This window comes from Choloepus didactylus, chromosome 2 (assembly GCF_015220235.1).
Source record: "Choloepus didactylus isolate mChoDid1 chromosome 2, mChoDid1.pri, whole genome shotgun sequence".
NCBI classification, from domain to species: Eukaryota; Metazoa; Chordata; class Mammalia; order Pilosa; family Megalonychidae; genus Choloepus; species Choloepus didactylus.
Genome location: NC_051308.1, coordinates 209,272,207 through 209,291,097, shown reverse-complemented (window position 1 = coordinate 209,291,097; position 18,891 = coordinate 209,272,207). Strand labels below are relative to the sequence as shown.

General features: G+C 37.2%; 1 protein-coding gene across 2 annotated transcripts in view; it reads left to right on the top strand.

Annotated features, from left to right (window-relative positions):
• The window catches only part of SMAP2 (small ArfGAP2), an 84,417-nt gene that overhangs the window by 14,902 nt on the left and 50,624 nt on the right, over positions 1-18,891 (top strand). The gene's annotated exons all lie outside the window — the stretch shown is intronic.

Below are 18,891 nucleotides of genomic sequence, written 5' to 3'. Positions count from 1 at the left end.
TTTTGCTTTTCATTTTCAATTAATGTTAATTCTCTGATGATTTTTGTTGACCATAGCCCTCTTTTCCTCTAATTTGTATATTTCCTATGGGTATTCTGGTTTTCCTTTTAATGACATGTGGAATACAGTTTATTTAGAAAGTGCTGATTTATTTTTCACTTCAAGTCACAGCTTTCAAAAAGAAATTTCTTAATCTGAAACAATGAGAACCAGGTCTGCTGAGACGTCATGTCATCTCTTCTCACCCAGAAAACAAATGCATAAACATTCTCATTTTATGATGTATTGAAAATAGTTAAGCAAATGTAGAAGGGTAAAAGGACCTACTGTATGTAGCTGATAAGCCTGTCCTAGCATAGTGATTTGAGCAAATAGAGCACCTTTTCTTTTCCTTTTTTCAAATAGCCATGCTGTCTTTTGCAGTGGTTGCTAGTGATGGGAAGACCATAAATCCCCAGACTTCTGCCACACAGCTTGTGTATTTGGATGTGGTTTACATGTTAACCCTGCAACATTACTTCACTTTATTTGCCTGAAGTGCACAGAGTAAATTTCAACTTCCTCTTTTCTTGCTTCATTGGAAGTCCCCTAATGTGTGGATTTAGAAATGAATTCTCTAGTGTTTCTAGCTTTGAATTTAAAAATCTGTCTTAAGATGTATTGTTTAGATGGTTGTTTTTGTTCTTATGTCTTAGAAAAGTAACTTCTTAAAGACCTTTCTCTGTCAGCTGGTAACAGCTCATGCTGCAATATAAGGCCTGGTAGGTGTGTCTTCTTTCTTCCTTCCTTCCTTCCTTCCTTCCTTCCTTCCTTCCTTCCTTCCTTCCTTCCTTCCTTCCTTTCTTTCTTTCTTTCTTTCTTTCTTTCTTTCTTTCTTTCTTTCTTTCTTTCTTTCTTTCTTTCTATATGTATTTTACCACTCCCCTTTAACTGACACAAAGCCCTTGGATGAGAAATAGGAAGAGAAGTCTATGTTTTCACCATGATTTTTTTTTTTTTATTTTCAAAATAACTGTAAACAACAGAGCTAATGGAAACCAATTTAAGAGTGACAGCTGATTTGAAAAAGAAAGAACTATAAGATTCAGGCTATCCTGAAAGAATAGCTGTTTGGAACTGGGGATGAATGTCTCTCTGAAGGTAGGCATACGAAGTTTGGTTAGAGTAACTGTTTTAGTTTGAGGAAAACTTCAAGAAAAGTACTTTCCTACCGTGTGACTGATAATGTTAATATTCACTGCTTGTACATGACAGAAAGGAAGCTTCATTAAACGCAGCATAGGAATCAGGAAGACTGCAAGTGACCTCTTCTGAACACTCTGACTTGGTTCTGTGAACCAAAGTGGCCCAATACAAGTGACTCAAATCATGGATCTGATATTATGGTCAGAGTAAAAATAGGACCCAGTTTCATTAGACTTCTCATGCATTTAAGAGAGAGAAAAAAAAGACTTGTTGCCATGGGAACAGACTCTCAGACCAGTTCTTTTTTATCTTGTGGGATTTGGGGGTGTGGGGTGTGGGGAGAGTAGTCCTTATGCTTCTTATCTAAACAAAAAACTTGATTTTTTTCTGATTATAAAAGTTAACCATATTCATGATAAAAACCATTGGAAACTATGAATAAGCATAATGATGCAGAAGCTATTTCCCCATAATCCTTATCACTCATTTTTTCAGTTGAGCTTATGCTATATAATAACTGTATATCATTATTGCTTTGCTTAACATTTATCATAAACATTCACATTAAAAACATTTAATACTTTTATTGTATTTCACCATTTGAATATATTGTTATTTACTTAACTTTTGCCCAATTGTTGGACATTTTGGGTTTTAGTTTTGCAGTATTATAATGTTGCAATATGAACTTTTGTGTTGCTGTTACACTGATAGGTTGTGTGCTCAGATTTGAGTAGTTACATGGACCCTCTGATTTTAAAAAGTTGTCAAGAGGGTCCTGTGGGATAAGCCCATGTAGAGATGGCCTTGCTATAGGGCTGTCACTCTGAACTGCTTTATTGCAGCAGATGTCTGTTCGGGCAAGGAGTGGAGAGTTGACGAGAGTCTGGTTTGACCATAAAATAAAGGACAGCTTTACGGAACATATCACAGCAAGACGGGCCAGTGCTCCCGTATCATATACCTTATGTGTAGAAATATTGTGCCATTGATTAGCATCTTGTATTGTTTATACAGCCTCCTTCAGTCCACTGAGAAGGTGGATTAGAGGCCCTACATAGGCTTTTTAATTATATATATATAATATTATATATATATATATATATATATATATATATTATATATATATATATGGGCTTTCCTTAGTAAAGTCCATGAGGACAGGGACCTTGTCTCATGTATCTCTGTATATCCAATGCACAGTGTCTGACATATTGTCTATGTCCTCATAATGGTCAGTATTATTCTGTTAATGTATGTTCAGATCACATTCTTTATTTTGTTTTTTTTTTTGACAGTCACTTCATACTATTAATTCATATATTAGAAGATTTGTGACATTCCAGGAAGTTGGACAGGAGAATCTCATGGTTGCTTTGTGGTAATTGTTCCTTTATGCCATTTCATTTATCTGTTTCTGGCATCTGGGATGTGTTGAAAGCTAGAGCCAATCACAAGCTAGTGCTATGCCCTCTTGGTAGAAGGTTTTGGTGTAACACATCATTGTGGGAAAAATCTAGCATGGGGTGTGAAACAGGAGGCTGAAATAGCAGTCCTTTAGCCCTTTTGTGGGATAGGAGTAAATATTTAGACACTGTTCTCAGGTGCCATAGAAATTAATAGTAACCTTGCTGCAATTGCAGAAGCTTTCCTTGTACCCACTGGAACAGGTTTGTTGAATTTGAGGAAACTTACTTTGGCTCTTTCAGAAGCTGTGATTTTTTTCCTAGAGACCTGCCTTGGGTTCCTCTGCATAATACTCCCTTTGCAGGATCTTACTATCCATCTGGCTAGTATCTCCACCAATCTCCCTTGCTCCCACCTCAGTGTAGCTAATTCTGAAATAGATCCCTCATAGAGCAGGAAGCACCTAGGTTTTGAAACATGATGGAGAATTTCTTTCCCTTTCTCTTTCTCTCTCTCTCTCTCTCTCTCTCTCTCTCTCTCTCTCTCTTTCTTTCTCCCTCCCTCCCCCCTCCCTTTCTCTCCTTCCTTCCTTCCTTCCTTCTTTCCTTCTTTCCTTCTTTTCACAAATCTCTACCTTTTGCGTTACTCTCTCATGCCAGGGCTGTTTTGATGACTAGCATTCAGGGTGCCACTTGGCTTACTATCCTGTACTTTGATCCCAGAATTCATTTGTGTTCCGCGATTTGTTTAGAGATGAAAGGTCTAGCTTGTTTGGATACAGTTGTGATTTGATTAAACTGGCACTGATTTTTCAGTCTGTTTGCCATGGGTTGGGACTCCTCAGATGTGTCAGGAAAGCTGCTGCAATCACTTTGGGGAGAAGTTCACGTTTGTGGTCTTGCACAAAGTCTCATTTGTTGACTCAGGAGGTTTTGTGTAAAGCCTCTGCCTGAGTAAAATGCGTGAGTTTTCTTGGAAGAAGTTGAAGAACATTTTTTGCCTGGTCGCTTGTTCTTGAGCTGTAGTGTATTACACTCTTCTCCCCTTCTGGGCTTCCTTTGAGGAAGGGGAGTGGAGGTGAGTAGCAGAGAATGAAACAAACGTAATGCAAAAGAACTCCTGAAGAGTAGGATCACAGTTTAGTCACCATTTATTGAGCATCTACTAAATGTAGTACACATTTGGGAGTTGTAAAGATGATTCTAATTCCAGTCTGGTTGATGATTTCCTCTATAAACTGTTTAACCTAACCTCCTTATGGGTCTTCGTTTCTTCAAATGAGCTTTGACTAGATAATGCCTGAGTTGGGTCTTAGTATTCTGTACTCACAATGTTTACCTATTTGTTACAGAATAAGAGAAGAAGCTTTACCACAAAATTGGCATATTCGTATATCTCACATGCTTCCAATTAAATGACTTAAAAATGGTTCCTCTAGAAAAACGTCCCTCAACCTCAGCACTATTGACATTTTGGATACTTCTTTGCTGTGGGGAACTGTCCGGTGCATTATAGGATATTTAGCAGCATCTCTGGCCTTGGCCCACTAGATGCAAGTGGCACCCTCCCCTCCAGATGTAACAAACAAAAATGTCTCTAGACATTGCCATTGCCCTAGAGGGGTGGGAGTAGGCAAAATTGCCCCGGTTGAGACCACTGCTCTAATGGTAGTGTTTGAATGTGGACTTTTTTTAAAGTCCACTTTTATATTATTCCTCTGTTGTTTCTTACCTTTTTAATCAACCAACATGTATTAAGTGCTTACTGTATGTGGATGAATGTCAATACTTGATTATGAGGGAGTTTAATTATAACATCGAATTTTGAAGTATCAGGTCCACGTAGCAGACTTTGAAAGGATTGCCTAACTGTTAGCTCAACAGCCCTTGCCTACAGACAGACTCCCTCAACCTGCTGTTAGCTGTTGAGGTTATGGCTGAAATGCATAAAAGCATCTACTTGTAAAGGCTGCCAGGTCAGCAACCTAGGAAGGCCTGGCTGTGAGTTATCGATTGGGTCTAGGCCTTCTGTTTCCAGAATCCAGTATCATGGTGCTATTCCTTCACCTACCCAGGCAAAGAAATTAATCTTGTAGTCAACGTGATTGGGGAGGAAGGGGGTTACCCAGAGATGGAGGATGAAGAGCAATCTCATTAGTTAATGACCATATTAATTTCTTTAGTAGCTTCTTCTAAATATATGTGCCCCCTCCCCCAGGGAGCAGGTTCACTTTTCATCTTCAGTGTTTTTTCAGAATATGAGTGGATGGTGACTGTTGCAAGAGGAAGTAAGACTTCAACTTGAAATAATCTAAAAGGGTAAAGAACTAAATGTCCCCAGGTGGTGAAGAGAGTAACTTCTAGTGGACTAAGTTAGTATCTGTTAGCAGAAGTGAGGTCAAGAATGACTGACAGGAAATCAGTTTAATTATAATGTCAAGTTTTGAAATATTTGAGCCACCCAGCAGACTTTGAAATGATTTCCTGTTAGCTCAGGAGTCCCTCCCTACACACCTACTCTTCCCCACCCCCACCCCCCCAATTTGCTGTTAGCTTTTGAGGTAGTCATTGAAATGTATTAGCTCTCATATGAGATCTACTTTTTGTACTTGTTACATTTGCTATAAATGTCAGTTTTAGGGAGAATAACTTTGAATTTGCCCCATTGCCATCTTTTCCACATGTCTTTTAAATACTCATTCTTCACTGGATCAGGTGCAGAATGGTGCTGTTTGCTGACTGGGGTAGAGTGTGTTCTGTGAGCATCCTTGTCGGAATGCTCTGGGGTCCAAAGCCATGATACAGACACTTAAGCCTGTGTCAGTCCCTAGCCCTGGGTCCTGGCAAGCTCTGTGTCCCATTCCAGCTGAGCCTTTACTGGAGTAATTGCCCACATGGAGCCTTCAAGCCAAACAATTGTTTGTGCTGAGATAGTCTCACTGTTTAGCTACTAATGAAATAATCTCCTTCCTGCCCCCCATGAAAGCAGCTATTTTTTGTTTCTCCCTCCCAGAAAAGCTGGGTCTCAGCCACCACTCTTCTAGCTTATTCATAAATGCTTTAAGCAGGGTCTTTGTGTAGAGGAAATTGGCTAGAGCCAAAATATCATGGGCTAATCCGGGGACAGGGAACATTAAGGATACCCTTTTTCCTAATTTTCTATGTAGGATGTTTAAATTAGATTTTTAATTTTCTAAGTAATAAGTGATTTAAACCTCAAATCCATATAAGAAAAACACTTATGCTAGGTTTTTAAAAATTATATTAAATTAGGCAGTTATCACCTAAGGGAGCTCACAAAAAAACAATAACAACAAAAAGAAAATGCAACAACAGCAACAATGAAACAACCATAGATGAATGCCACAAGGCAGGTAACAAAGTGCTGTGGCAGTCAGAATAAGAAGGAGAAAGTGGATGGGGCAACATTTTCACCAAAAGGTATCCTGCAAATAGATGGAATAGCCCACAAAAGCTCTTTGTGGGGATTTTAAGTTGATCAGGAAAGTGGAAGTAGTCCAGTTTTCCTTTCTGGTCAAGACTTAGAATCTCTGAAGTATGAATTCAAGAAGGAAAATCTAGAAGTGGTGACCTGGTAGCCCCAAGCCTGTCCCGCTTCTCTCTCCTGCTTTGGGTTGCTTCATCCGGCTCATCGATACTTTCTGCACATTGCTGCTACCTCTGCTTAAAGCTTTAGCTCATATATGGACACACATCACTTCCTTTGTTTCTTTCCCCTTAGACCCTGTTGAGAACTTTAAGAACTTTGAGTACAAAGGGGAACAAAAAAAAGAGGAAGTTTCATATATCACAGTAATATAAGAAACTAAAAAATAGGCACCCTTTCATGATTTAGGTTGCTGATCCTACCTCAGCTTGTTCCTAGTTCCTATGCCATTTCATGACCCTGAGGTCTCTGTGCCCTAGCTTTTTAGGGACAATTTAGCTTCTTAGTCACCTTCCCTGATGTCTTTTTTTCTCAGTACCAGGCTCTTCTCCATGGAAAGGTGCCATTTAATGACCCACCATCCTGGAACTTACTCCTTAGAGAACTAGATCTGTAGAGCTAAAAGCTAAACCCACTTTCTTATCCTGCTGCCCACTTAGGGTTCTTTACTCATTTCTAAGAGGAGTACAAGCCTCTTCCCAGGGTTTCTGGCCTCAGGGACCTCATCCTCCTGGGTCTCTTCATTGGTAACATTTTTTAACAACTATATACACACTATTTATTTTTTTTAATGGTGTTTATTGAGATATATTCACACAGCAGATTATCCATCTGAAGTATATAATCAGTGGCTCACAGTATCATCATATAGTTGTGCATTCAACACCACAGTCAATTTTAGAACATTTTCATTACTCCAAGAAAAAAATAAAAAAATAAAAATAAAAAAGAACACCCAAAACATTCTGTGTGAGTCTATACTGTTTATTTTAAGGGAAAATATTTATTTTGACAGCATAAGTTTTAGAAATGTTTAAAAGCAAAGCATAATCTTAAAGTAACAAAGGTTAAAAAGACATTAAAAATCAAGAAAGAAATAGCTGCAAAATGTCAGTTCCCCTGAACTATGAATTTAGGGGAAAACTTATAGAAATATTACCAGGTTTAGCTATATTTAGTTACTATATTTAGTTTTTGTTTTGTGTTGTTTTAAAAACCAATCAAAATTTACTGAGGTCAATTTTAAGTTACTTTTATAGCAACAGCTAATCGGTTTATAATATGCAACTCATTGCTCTAACAATGCCTCATTGCATATACAAATAGTCTTTATAGTTTCAAATATCTCCACCTGGTCATGTCAAACTTTGTTTAATGTCTTAAGTAATGGTAGAGCTTTTATTTCAGTCAAAATACAGTGTTAATACTGCCCAATTCTGGAGATCCAATGAGTGGAAATCATGAATTCATAAGAATTATATTAAGCACTATCTTAGGGATTTATAAGGGCAAATAGTAATAAGGGCAAATGTAGCATCAATTAAATAACAGCAGTTAAACTAAGAAGAGACAAAATTACTTTTTAAGGGAGAAAACATAGGCAAACACCCTGTTTTGGTTGTAGATGTTCAGGGGTCAGCTGCTTTGAAATTTGAATCAAACCTGAAAATGACCCTGGACCCTTCAGCCCTCATAGCTTAACCCCTCCCCCTTCCCTGGGAACCTGGAGATCAAGGGGATAGCCTGACCATCTCCAGCCCCTCCTTGTTGAACAGCAAGGGCAAAAGAGATACCTGGAGAAAGCTGGGATTTAAACTCTAGTCAATCTTTGTCTGTTGCGACCATTTTCTTTTAGCTCATTGAGCTTTCTCTCAGTCAAAAGAGACACCAACCAACTTCCGCTTTTTTCTCATGGAACATAATCTGGCTTTGATAGAAGGAAGTGGTTTTTTTCCAATTCTTTCTACAGATCTTTGGCCATCTTTTTATAGGAGTCACACTTCTGGTGTATGCTGCTGATGTTTACATACGCTTTGGGACATTTCTTCATTTCTAAGCAGTAAATTCTCTCCTTGTTTAATTTTCTGCAAAGTTTCATTACATGTTCTTGTCGTAAATTCAGTCAGTATTAGAAATTTCAGCTGAAGCTTTTGAATCTCACTTTTAAGCTGTGAATTTTCAGACTGCAAAGATGCTTGCTCAGTTTAGAGATTTTTCATTTGACCATAAGCTCTTCTTTCATTTGATTCTCTTAACATAATTTTTCAAACATTCCTGTTTTTCTCCTTCAAGCTTTTTTTAATTCATTTTATTGAGATATATTCACATGCCATGCAGTCATACAAAACAAAGCGTAATTCAGTTGTCCACAGTACCATCACATAGTTGTGCATTCATCAGCAAAATCAATCCCTGACACCTTCATTACCACACACACAAAAGTAACAAGAATAATAATTAAAGTGAAAAAGAGCAATTAAAGTAAAAGAATACTGGGTGCATTTTTTTGTTTGTTTGTTTTTTTCCTTCCCCCATTTTTCTACCCATCCATCCATAAACTAGACAAAGGGGAGTGTGGTCCATATGGTTTTTCCAATCACATTGTCACCCCTCATAAGCTACATTTTTTTAAATTATTTTTTTATCTTCATTTTATTGAGATATATTCACATACCACGCAGTCATACAAAACAAATCGTACTTTCGATTGTTCATAGTACCATTACATAGTTGTACATTCATCACCTAAATCAATCCCTGACACCTTCATTAGCACACACACAAAAATAACAAGAATAATAATTAGAGTGAAAAAGAGCAATTGAATTAAAAAAAAACACTGGGTACCTTTGTCTGTTTGTTTCCTTCCCCTATTTTTCTACTCATCCATCCATAAACTAGACATAGTGGAGTGTGGTCCTTATGGCTTTCCCAATCCCATTGTCACCCCTCATAAGCTACATTTTTTTTTTAATTCAGTTTTATTGATATATATTCACAAACCATACAGTCATCCATGGTATACAATCAACTGTTCACAGTATGATCATATAGTTATGCGTTCATCACCACAATCTATTTCTGAACATTTTCCTTACATCAGAAAGAATCAGAATAAGAATAAAAAATAAAAGTGAAAAGAGAATACCCAAACCATCCCCCCATCCCACCCTATTTGTCATTTAGTTTTTACTCCCATTTTTCTACTGATTTTTTTTTCAATTTTTTAACTTTTGTTTATCAAAAAATTAAAAACAAACAGGCAAACAACAACCAAAAAACCCCCACAACATTTCAAACAAAGCAATGGATTAAGGAAAACAAATAACCTAAAATAACTACTTTGCTTCCAATATGTTCCTACCATACCCCAAGAAAATTAATAAACCATGTCCAAACAGAGGAGTAAGAAAAACAAATAATCTAAAATAACTACATTGCTTCCAACATGTTCCTACCATACCCCAAGAAAATTAACAACCCCTAAGAAAACAAAGGAATAAGAGAAAAAAAAAACCTAAAATAACTCTATTGCTTCCAACATGATCTTCCTATATCCAAGAAAGTTTACAAACCATAATCATTCCTGAGCATTCCCATAACATTGAGATTACCCTCCATAGTTTATCTGTTCTTATTAGATTATCATTCCCCCTCCACTAATTGGTATCTCTAGGTCCCCTACATTCTACAGTATAAAACATTGTACATTTTTCACAGAATTCACATTAGTGGTAACATACAATATCTCTCTTTTTGTGCCTGGCTTATTTTGCTCAGCATTATGTCTTTTTTTTTTTTTTTTTTTAATCTTCATTTTATTGAGATATATTCATATACCACGCAGTCATACAAAACAAATCGTACTTTCGATTGTTCACAGTACCATTACATAGTTGTACATTCATCACCCAAATCAATCCCTGACACCTTCATTAGCACACACACAAGAATAACAAGAATAATAATTAGAGTGAAAAAGAGCAATTGAAGTAAAAAAGAACACTGGGTACCTTTGTCTGTTTGTTTCCTTCCCCTATTTTTCTACTCATCCATCCATAAACTAGACAAAGTGGAGTGTGGTCCTTATGGCTTTCCCAATCCCCTTGTCACCCCTCATAAGCTACATTTTTATACAACTGTCTTCGAGATTCATGGGTTCTGGGTTGTAGTTTGATAGTTTCAGGTATCCACCACCAGCTACCCCAATTCTTTAGAACCTAAAAAGGGTTGTCTAAAGTGTGCGTAAGAGTGCCCACCAGAGTGACCTCTCGGCTCCTTTTGGATTCTCTCTGCCACTGAAGCTTATTTCATTTCCTTTCACATCCCCCTTTTGGTCAAGAAGATGTTCTCCGTCCCACGATGCCAGGTCTACATTCCTCCCCGGGAGTCGTATTCCACGTTGCCAGGGAGATTCACTCCCCTGGGTGTCTGATCCCATGTAGGGGGGAGGGCAGTGATTTCACCTTTCAAGTTGGCTTAGCTAGAGAGACAGGGCCACATCTGAGCAACAAAGAGGCATTCGGGAGGAGGCTCTTAGGCACAACCATAGGGAGGCCTAGCCTCTCCTTTGCATAAGCTACATTTTTATACAATCGTCTTCAAGATTCATGGGTTCTGGGTTGTAGTTTGATAGTTTCAGATATCCACCACCAGCTACCCCAATTCTTTAGAACCTAAAAAGGGTTGTCTATATTGTGCGTAAGAGTGCCCACCAGAGTGACCTCTCGGCTCCTTTTGGAATCTCTCTGCCACTGAAGTTCAAGCTTTTTTAAGAGAACATTTAAGTTAACAGCATTAATGAGTGTCTTCAAATTAACTTCTGGCCGATAGTCTAGGTTGTCTCCATTTTCTGATTCACTTTTCATCTGATTTCAAACTGTCCATACCCATGTAATATTCTCTAAAGAGAGGAGGCAAATGTATCATCTTCAGCACACAGTTTCACTCATTTATTTTCAGTTGTCTCTCTTTTTCATTTACATTCTGTTTCATTTGTGTGTTCAAGTTTTCAAGAATTTTTTTGTCTTCTTCAGTTCCCATACTCTTTGCTTCCATCCCACAGCTTCTTGGGAAAGCAGTTTTAAGCTTTCCTGAAGATAAGTGTTTTTAACCAAACTATCCATGTTACCCTCTGAAGTTGTTCTACATTCTTCTGAGAGTAACTTGGGATTAGAGGGATCTTGTGCCAATTTGAGTGAGCATGTCTGTCCTTGGAGGCAAGCCATCATCATTCTATGAAATGAAAGCATAGGGGTCTCACTTTTCTGTTCTTTTTCAAGAAGGTCTACTGTGTCCTCAAGTGAAGAGGTGGACCTCTTCCGATTTTTATTGTGTTGCCATACTCAATATTTGTAACGTTGGAGAACTGGCCTCCACTGGAGGTGATGTGAAGACTTTATTGGCTTGTATAATCAGTCTAATCTTTTCACTGACTTTACAGTATTCTTTCATCCAGACAGATACTCTTTGACTAGCTCTTTTTTCCTCCTTAAAGCATGTCAGTTCTTTACTATAAAAACAATCATATGGTAGTGTGAACAGTTGATTGTACACAGTGGATGATTGTATGGTATGTGAATATATCTCAATAAAACTGAATTAAAAAAACAAAAACAAAAATAATCATAGCAGCACATACCAGCATCTTCCAGGGAAACCCCAAGAGACTTGGGCCTTGACTCAGACTTTCAGACAGCACCACCAGAGCACTGCACAGCTTCTCCAGGACCACTTGGAAAGACATTTTTGTGGCAGTCAGAAAGTCCTCCATGGCTCCAAAGAGCACTGCAGCTCTGTCTCTGATTCTCAGTATCTCATGCTCCTTACCCCTCCCTATTATTCATTTACTTTTTGTCCCCCTTTTTTGTACTCATCTGTCCATACACGGGGTAAAGGGAGTGTGAGCCACTATGTTTTCACAATCACACAGTCACACCGTATAAGCCATGTAGTTGTACAGTCATCTTCAAGAATCAAGTAAGGTTTCTCCAGAGCCTACAAGTCCAAACTAGGACCCTGTCCTTTCCCTCCTGAAGTCTTCTGAGGAGTAGAGTTGAGCAATAATGGTATAGGTTGGTTGATTTGATAGTTCTTTGTTCCCAGAAATATCACCTAAGTACACACTAGTTAGCGTTCACTACTGGGGTTGACAAAAAGGAAGAGTTACAGACTAACTTAGAGTCAATCCCTTCCGATTAATAATAAACTAGGGAAATAAGATTGGTGATGAGCTAAATTTATTGAAGTTAATTGTACTTCCTTCAATCATTTCAGAGTAGTTTAATGAATTTTAGAGGTAGAGTTACTGTCTTTTAGAAGTGGAGTAGATTTTAGAGATAATCTAATCCTGGTAAGGAAATTGACTCAGAGAAGTGAATTGACTTGCCTAAAGTCACACAGCTATTAGTGGTACATCTTAGATAACCCATATCTTTAGCTCCATGGATAGCAAGGACCAGGCAAATGACATGATACATGTAAAAGCATGTTACTGGACAAGTTCAGAGCAAGTATTGGTTTTTCCAGGACTTAAAGGAAATGAATAGCCAATAAATAGAGGAACTGAGCAAAGCTGCTGCACCCAGCTGTGAACAGGTGCTCTATTTTGGCCTCTGGCCCTTTTGCTATTTTATTGCTTTGGATTTTTATTCCTTCCTGTAGGCTCTTTTTCAGTTGTATTTAATTTTGTGGTCCTCCCTGGCCCAGGACTGAGCAAAGTCAAGGAAGACCCATTGTCTGCAAATATTGCTAACAACTAGAAAAAGATGAAGAATGTTTCCTTTTATTCCACTAGACCCCAGTCTGTTTCCGTGTTGATTTCAAAGTGTTTCAGGCTTAATGTTTTTAGAGAAAAGCCATTTTTTAAAAAAATACAATTTTATTGAGATATATTCACATACCATACAATCATCCAAAGTGTAAAATCATCACATAGTTGTGCATTCATCACCACAATCAATTTTTTGAACATTTTCATTACTCCAAGAAATAAAAGTGAAAATAAGAGTTAAAATAAAAAGTAAGAAAAAACACCCAAAACATCTCATGCTCCTTCCCCCCCTATTATTCATTTACTTTTTGTCCCCCTTTTTTCTACTCATCTGTGCATACACTGGATAAATGGAGTGTGAGCCACTATGTTTTCACAATCACACAGTCACACCATATAAGGCATATATTTATACCGTCATCTTCAAGAATCAAGGATACTGGATTGCATTTCAAGTTTCAGGTATTTCTTCTAGTATTCTAATACACTAATAACTAAAAAGGGATGTCTTTCAAATGCATAAGAATAACCTCCAGAATGACCTATCGACTTTATTTGAAATCTCTCAGCCACTGAAACTTTATTTTGTTTCATTGTTTCATTTCTCTTCCCCCTTTTGGTCAAGAAGGCTTTCTCAGTCCTGTGATCCTGGGTCCAGGCTCATTCCTGGGAGCCATGTCCCATGTTGCCAGGGAGATTTACACCCCTGGGAGTCATGTCCCACATGGGGGGAGGGCAGTGGGTTTACCTGCAGTGCTGGCTTAGAGAGAGTGAGGCCGCATCTGAGCAATGAAAGAGGTTCTCTGCGGGGTGACTCATAGGCATAATTATAAGTAGGCTTAGCCTCTCCTTTGCGGTAACAAGCTTCGTAAGAGCAAGCCCCAAGAACAAGGGCTTGGCCTACTACAATGGTAGTCCCCAGTGCTTGTGAGGGTATCAGGAATTCCCCATGTGGGGAAGTTTACTATTTCCAACTTCCCCTCAGTCCCTCTAGGGGACTTTGCAAATACATTTTTATTCTCTGCCCAAATTACTCTGGGGTGTATTGGGGCTTCATGCTAACCTGTAAGAACCAATCAGAGCTCACCCCTTATTCAAGGTTTCATGTAATTATGATGTTTGAATAAACTGACCATACAAATTAAATTATATAGCATGCTACAGAAAATATAGATTTTTCACCAAGTAAACATCAAGTCATTTGGTCTCACAAAGAAGTTAAAGTTTTAAAACAGTCAATATCATCCTTTTCCATTTAGTCTCATTTACCTTAGTCTTAACCAAGTCCATTTTGTTCATATCTCTAATTAAAATGTGATCTCTTTTTCAGCATTTTTAACATTTGCTGTATGGGGTAACACTGACATTCATAGCTGCCAAACTGGCTCTGAGTCTCAGGTGTTACACAGATACCCAAAGTTCCAGGGACTGACCAGGTTATACACAAACAGTTCATCATCTCAGAATTTGGAAATAACCATTACAACTCATGAATAAATGTGACTGCTTTAAGAGCTTACAATCTAGGAACCTTTACCATAAGCCTTCCCTTGATAACCTGTGTTTTCAGATTCAATTCTCAGAGTTTGCACATTATAGTTAGTCCGTATTAGTGAGGAATTATAATGATTATCTTTTTGATTCTGGCTTATTTCACTCAACATACTGTCCTCAAGGTCCATTCACCTAGTTGCATACCTCACAACTTCATTTCCTCTTGCTGCTGCTCAATATTAAATTGAATGTATACACCACAGTTCACCATTCCATTTGTTGGTCATTGTACCCTTAGGTCACCTTTATCTGTTGCGAATCGTGAATACTGCCACCATAAACACCAGTGTGCAGTGTCTATTCATGTCCCTGCTCTCAGTTCTTCCAAGTATATACCCAATTATGGGGTTGCAGGATCATATGGCAACCCCATAGTTAACTTCCTGTGGAAGCACCACACTGCGCCCCCAGACGGGCTGCACCATTCTATTTCCCTACCAACAATGACTAGATACAGCCTTCTCTCCACATTTTCTCCAGCACTGGTATCTCTCTGTTTATTTTTTAAACAGTTTTATTCACACACCATATAATCCATTCTAAGTAAACAATCAGTGATTCCCGGTATAGTCACATAGTTACCCATTCCCCTCTACAACCTATATGAGGACATTTGCATTTCTTCTGCAAATGAAGAGGGAAAGGAGAAAGAAAATGAAGAATAAAAATAAAAAAGATTGAAGAAAAATAAAAATAAAGTAAAATACAATGAAAAGGTCAGGCAACACCACCATCATCAAGAATCCTGTATCACTCCATTATAAACCCCTCTTATAGACATTTGGCTTTAGTATATGGTCTTTTTTATACAATTAATGGACGCATCTTACAATGTTACCATTAACTGTAGACTCTAGTTTGCATTGATTGTATTTTTTTCCCATGTACCATCCAATTTTCAACACCTTTGACAATGTTGACATTCATTTGTTCTTATATTTGTACATTTAATCACCATCGTTGACCACTCTAGGTTTCACTGTTATACAATCCCAGTCTTTATCTTCTTTCTTTCTGGTGTTATACATGCCCCTAGCCTTCCTCTTTCAGCCATACTCACACTCATCTTTGTTTAGAGTACTTACAATACTGTGCTACTATTGCACAGTATTATGCTATCCATTTCTGGATCTAACAATCAATCCTGTTTACCTTTATGTACTCCTTCAGCATCAAATACCCAATTTCTAGCCTCTGTCTCCTGATAGCTCATGTTCTCAACTTTAGCTCTCAAATTTTGCTCCTCAATGTTAGTTCATATTAGTGAGTCCATAGAATACCTGTCCTTTTGTTTCTGGCTAATTTCACTCAATGTAATGTCTACTGTCTACCATTTTGACTTTTGGAATTTATATGTCATATTTTATTTTATTTTATTTCCCTTTCTCTCTCTTTTTACCCTCACTGATAGTCTTCATTTCTACTCTCTTCTCCAAACCTCTCTCTCCTGTCTTTTCCTATCTGCCTGTAGTGCTCCCTTTAGTATTTCTAGTAGAGCAGGTCTCTTGTTCACAAACTCTCTCAGTGTCTATTTGTCTGAAAATATTTTAAACTCTCCCTCATTTTGAAGGACAGTTTTGCCAGATATAGAATTCTTGGTTGGCAGTTTTTCTCTTTTAATATCTTAAATATATCATAATGCTGCCTTTTTGCTTCCATGGTTTCTACTGAGAAATCTGCACATAGTCTTATTGTGCTTACTTTGTAAGCAATGGGTTGCTTTTCTTTTGCTGCTTTCAGAATTCTCTCTTTATCTTTGACATCTAATAATCTGATTATTAAGTGTCTTGGAGTAGGTCTATTTGGATCTATTCTGTTTGGGGTACGCTGTACTTGTTGGATCTGCAATTTTATGTCTTTCGTACGAGATGGGAAATTTTCAGTGATTATTTTCTTCATTATTCTTTCTGCCCTTTTCCCCTCTCTTCTACTCCTGGGACACCCAAGACACATATATTGTTGTGCTTGTCATTAAATTCCTTGAGACCCTGCTCATATCTTTCCATTCTTTTCTCTATCTGTTCTTTTGTGTGTAGGATTTCAGATGCCTTGTCCTCTAGTTCCTGAAACCTTTCTTTTGCCCCTTCAAATCTGCTGTTGTATGTCTCCATTGTGTTTTTCATCTCTTCTGTTGTGCCTTTCATTCCCTTAAGTTCTGCCAATTGTTTTTTTTTTTTTTTTTTTTTTTTTTTACAAATCCATATATTTTATTTTATATCACTATATTAAAAAAATCAAGTGCATATGTTCATATGTTTACATCAAAAATAATACATACATAAGTTACTAGATATGTGACCATTGTAACGTCCTCGGTAAGTTATCCAGAAAATATTACAAATAAAATCAAAGTTTCAGCAAAGGTTTTTGTTTTGCTTTGTATATATTTTTCTAATTCTTCTGATGCTTAATATAACTAGATTTAGCTAAAGAAAAAAATTGTTTTTTAAATAAGTAAATCTATGAGCTTGCATGCTACTATTCAATAGGCTTTAATTATCCTTACTCAGAGCAGGCCATAATAAGTACAAAGTTCAAAAATTCAGATAATTTCATTTAGACATGAATACATAAATCAAAAATAAAGGGATGCAAAAAGGCTCAGGAATTACAGATGATAAACACAATTTCTTAGGACTTTAGAGTTGGAACTATCAGGGTTGTGTTTCAAATTATAATATATTTTAAATTTTTAAAAAGGTACCATTTTAAAAGCATTTACAATGGTTGTGCATTGTAGAATGTAATGATATTAGGATTAACATGTATCAAATCCAGCAACTTAATATTATAATGCCAAAATACCTGTACTTCATTTTTCACTTGGGTTAAAAATGTTACAGTTGTGTATTTAATTATAAATTTTGATACTGCATACTGTAACAGAGAGGTGGGTTTAAACCATATAGGGTAGACTAATAACATAATTGAGAATTCAGTTAATATTAAAATTTATAGGTTGTGATGTGCTCGTATTATCATCACTCCTAAAAATCGAACTAAAGAAAACTTAAAATATAGAGTTACAGTTTTAATAGGCTCTTCAGAAATATGGAACTTTACTTTCACATAAAATCGTCCTCCTATCAATATTCACTTTCAATATTTTTCAAAATCTGCATGTTGAAAAACTAGTTTATCCAGAAACATTTTCCTACCATACGAATGCCCCATATTACTTTCGTGCTTACAGTGCTCAAAACTCACATTTGATCCTCACTGCATCCCTGAGAGCTGGGCAGTCACAGGACCTTATCCTCAGTTCATAGATGAGAAAACCGAGGCTCCAAGACGGGGCTGCTGAGTCTTGGACTTGAAATGTCAACAGATGTTTTCCCCAATTTTGGAATTGTGCTCTGACATATATATTTATTGTAGACTATGCACAGGTGCATGCTCCTTCTCAAAGACTAACACCCTTAGCTAAATAGAACATTGTCAGGTGCCGCAGTGGCTGGTAAAAACTTCAGAGACGCTACCTTCGTGGATTTTTCCTAATGTAGTTTTTGACATCCATCTCAAATTAAAAAAAAAAAAAAAAAAAGATGATTTGAGTGGTATAATTAGGACAAAGCTATTGCATAATACAAAATAAACTCCTATGAATTATACTTATTTTTAGATTAGTCAATTTAATAACTGATTTTTATTAGACAGTATAACCACATGACAATTTGTCAAAGTTGTAAGACAATCAAATATGCATCTTATCTATAGTTAAGCAATAAAAATAACCAGTACTCATATATCTTTCAATCTCTGAAATACTATTGTCCTCCAAGGAGGTTTGCTGTTTGTTTTAAATTGGACGTGAGGGTTCGGGAAATGAGGGAAAGAGGGCTAAGAGAGAACCCCTGTTAGTTAGGATCCTTCTGTATCTGCCACTAGAATTAAACAGTGCTCCTGTTCAGAAGTATGTCTCCTCAACACAGAGCCAAAATACCTCAAATGCTTTTTGGTTGATGTCTCTTGATTTATCTCCCCTTACAACATGTAACAGGTATTTTAATTCAAATTAATTTCTGTGTCCTAATATTATACTCTTCAGCCAAGGATGGTGAAAGCAGATCTTGAGTTAAACTGTCAACCTGTATGCATGCACATGTGTGCATGTGTGTTTTTGTAATCCTACTGCATTTCTCATTTGAGAAAAATGAAATCCAATGCCTTGCCATCCTCATGCTCATTTTGGGAAACACCTGATGCTGTCTGTCCTCAAACTCTGTTGCTTTTATATCTGTGTTCTCTGATTGAAATACTGGATTGGAACATATACCACACCAAAGATTACATGATATCAAAACAGATCACCTGTCCACAAAACCTTCCTGATGCTGTCTTTTTCACATACTCTCTCCCTTAAAAACTTGCTGTGTGGAAAATATACATGTACGAGTTGAAATGTACGTAAATGTGCAATATCCATCTAGAGCCACTGTTAGGTCTGCACGTTTGGAAGTGCTTGTCTGCACGTGTGTGCCTGCATGTGGATTTTTTTAAAGAGGAACACTAAGGATTTACTTTTC